Below are 3,637 nucleotides of genomic sequence, written 5' to 3'. Positions count from 1 at the left end.
TATTGTTACGAGATTTTCCGGGTTCGTTTAGATAGTGGAAGTTATATGGTGTGGAGAACGCTCAATCAGCAGGCGGCAGTAGAAAAAGAAACAACGACGTTTATTTACACGAAGACATACAGGACAGCACAAAGACGACAACTATATACAGCACAGAGAAGACAATTATCTTCAGCCGCGAGACGTGCAAACAGTAGCACACAACAAGACTCTACTGCAGACAGTAGCGCACAGCTTAGTTCAGCACTAGCTTGACTCCGTCGCTGCTCCGCTAATCTCTGGAAGACCAGTTCTTCACCGTCGATTCCGACTACTCCCAACTACTCTGGCACGAGATTTGGGATTATGGAGCACCCGCCCGGCGAAGCCGGGCTATCTCCTTTCTAACGGCATACAGACTTAGCAGCGGATGGTGCCTTGAACTGATGGTAAGCTGTGGGCGAAATGACGATCGTTTACTGAGGCAAGGAGCAGAGTCCGGGAGTGGGAGAGGGGGAGAGTTCTCTTGGCCAATGGGAAAGCAGCGAGTCAGTGGAGTAGGTGCGGGTGAAGTTTTCAGAATTTCCAGAGTTCCAAGGGTCAGGTGGTGGATAAACTATTGTTCGAGTTCAGCGAATCAGGATCTTGCTATTTGGAGGTGGGCGGGAGCGCTGAGGTTTATTCCAGGAGAGCATTCAGGAGGATAAGTTTTCGTTCCTCTTTGGACTTCGATTCTTTTAATTTTGTAGCTACTGTCAGGAGACCAGGGAATTCTTCTATGAGTTTCTTAATTTCTTTAAAAGCTTCAATAATATTATAAATATCTGAGACTTCCGGGATGGTTGTGTGGCCTGTTGAAGTTGGGTTGGGCTCAGGTGGTTTTCTTTGGTTTCTGGGTCGCTGTTGCAGTGCAGCTTGGGTTGGGATTTGGGTTATTTCAGGATTATTTCTTGGGTCTCTTTTTCTGAGGGTATCAGCATAGGATCGTCTGGGTTCTGTTGTTGTAGATGGGTAGGCAGGGCACCCCTTCCAACAAGCTAGATGACCTGTCCCTTTGCAGTTTATACAGACTGGGTTGGGAACTTTTTCTTTGATGCTGCAGTCCGCCGTCTGGTGTTTTCCATTGCATTTAATGCAGCGTGGATTGCATCTGCAATACCGCGCGCTGTGAAAGAATCCGGCGCATCTAAAGCACATCGTGGCTTTGGCTGGTTTCCTATAAGTTTCGATCTTCACTCTCATGTACGACAGGTGTTGAATGTTGTAGATGTTATTGTAGTTCCCTACTTTTTTTATTTCTATCAGGAAGATGGGGTGGAAGGTCTGGGTTCTGAAGTTTCTTAGTTGAGAAATCTTTCCGACTGTAAACTTTAATTCTTCAAGTTCCCTCCTGAGCTCGTCTTTTTCATGACTTCCTGGCAGTCCTTTGACGATGACTTTAATCGGTCTATTGGAAGGATCTTCAGTGATTATGTACTCTTTTTTCTTTTTATCGAGGAATTCTATGATGCCCAGTCTGTCTGCTTCTGAAGTTGTGGTTATTTTAATGAACCCGTTATTCAACTTGTTGTCGGTACCTGGGTATTTTCTGCAAATCTCTTGTAAGATTAAGTTGTAGTCTTCTGATAATTTAAGGTGGATAGGGGGAGAGTCTGCCGTTTGCTGTTGAGGCACGTCTTGCAGTATTTGAAACTTGTTGGCTGTGTCTATTGCTGAGTTGTCTATTGAGTTTTTCCTTTTAGCCGTGTGCTTTTTATCAACTGGCTGGAAGGGCAAGTCCGTTTCCATCTCGTCATGACTACCTGGATGCGTTGGACTTTGGTTATTTACTGCCTGCGTAGAATATTTTTTGGCATTATGGAGTGAGTCTAACGAGCAACTTTGATTGTACCTACTAGCTAAACCCAAAGATGAGTCCATCATAGCTCTCAATTTTGGATCTGTAATGAAAATTCGTGATTCTGATGAGCAACTACTTGAGCGTCCGCTCTCACTACAACCGTCCTCCTCCATGGCTGAGGACTGAATCGAAAAAAAAATGAAAAACAACTACTCTGGCAGTTGCGGCTGCCTCCTTTTATAGGTCTCAGGAGGCGGGGCTAGAAGCCTCTCAACCAATCAGGAACGTTCGAGGCGTATCTCGGTTCCTAATGGACGGTTCGGGAAAATTCTCGATGTTTCGGGTATAATCTATTTTGGCGCCAAAGTCACCAAATTCGTCGTTAAGTCGCCAAATGGTCGCCAAGTTCTGAGACCTCCGACGCGACACCCGGACTCCGTCTAATACAGATAACTGTAAAACTGTCTTTCTTATGATGGAACCAACTATGCTGGGAAGCCGCATCACAGATTCGTAACAATATAAAAACGAATAAAATTCATTTATTTATAGAAAATTGCATCATTCTTGCTTGTTTTAATTAAAATTCTAAAGAAAGATAAAAAGAATAAAATAATTTTGTACTATATATATTAGATTAGGATTATATTTGTATCATTCTCTCACGATAATGATAGGGAATAATATATATAAGATAAATAAAAGAGAATAACATATTTAAGTAATTAAAAATGTAACGCATGTTAATAACGGGCAGAATGGTGAATTAGTGCAGGTTGATTCGGTATCTCCTAACAGAGAACGAATGAGGTCGACGAGATTCCCTAAAAGACAAAGGACATATAAAATTATTTAATTTTTTTAATCGCACTATCTCAGCCATCAACTTTTTTTGTAAAAGGAAGAAATGACTTTAATACAAGATTATCCTTTCTCTTTTAGATGGTCATTATTATGCCATCATGTAATTTGCTTACTTAATGTAATATCCTCAAGTGTCCAGATCTGCTATTACATTATTTTAATTCAACGGAGAAAAAAATCAGTCATATACTAGCATTATCGACGAGTGAAATAAATTTATTTTCATAAGGCCAATCTTAATTCAATTCCTTTCAATCTTTCGATAACCACAATTTTTTTAACTCTTCTGTACAAGCTAATACTTCGAGATTTTTCAATTCACTTTTAGTGGTTTCCAGTAAGCCAACTGAAGCCTTGATTGTCTGCTTCACTTGAAATCATGCATGAAGACAAAGCACTCAATTACTATGGAATCTCCTTATTAAAAAGAAAATAACCAGTGGGCGTGGTCTCACGAAAACTTTCACTCCTACTCTGATAAACTTAGCCTTACACCACAATGGTATACAATAGTTATAAAATATTACCTTTTGGCTGCATTTTTTCAAAAATCTATCGTGTTATTCTTGGCGAGTTATTTGGAGATTCATTTCTGGCATGCGTTAAGAGTATCCAAAAATCAAATTTATGTTTTAGACTCGCTTTTCTCAACTGACTGAAGCAAAAATGGATACAAAACTGCATCTGTAGTCACAAAATCCCATGACAAATTTGATATATTTAAGTTTCTGCGTTTTTGAAGTGTCGCGTTTACATGCTTATGAAATTACAGACCGACAGACAGTCAACTCGTAGTTGGATTGGCTCAAAATGTGACTGGTGTCAAGAATAGTAGTTAGTTAAATCTATGTACCAAATTTTATCTATCTAGACCTCTTCCGTTTTGTAATTATCGTGTTAACTTATATTCGGGTAGACGGACTTCCTTTGCACAGATTTTACACAACATTTGAC

This window comes from Argiope bruennichi, chromosome 10 (genome assembly GCF_947563725.1).
Source record: "Argiope bruennichi chromosome 10, qqArgBrue1.1, whole genome shotgun sequence".
Taxonomy (NCBI): Eukaryota; Metazoa; Arthropoda; class Arachnida; order Araneae; family Araneidae; genus Argiope; species Argiope bruennichi.
The sequence above is the reverse complement of the archived record's forward strand: the minus strand, read 5'-3'. Positions refer to the sequence as shown.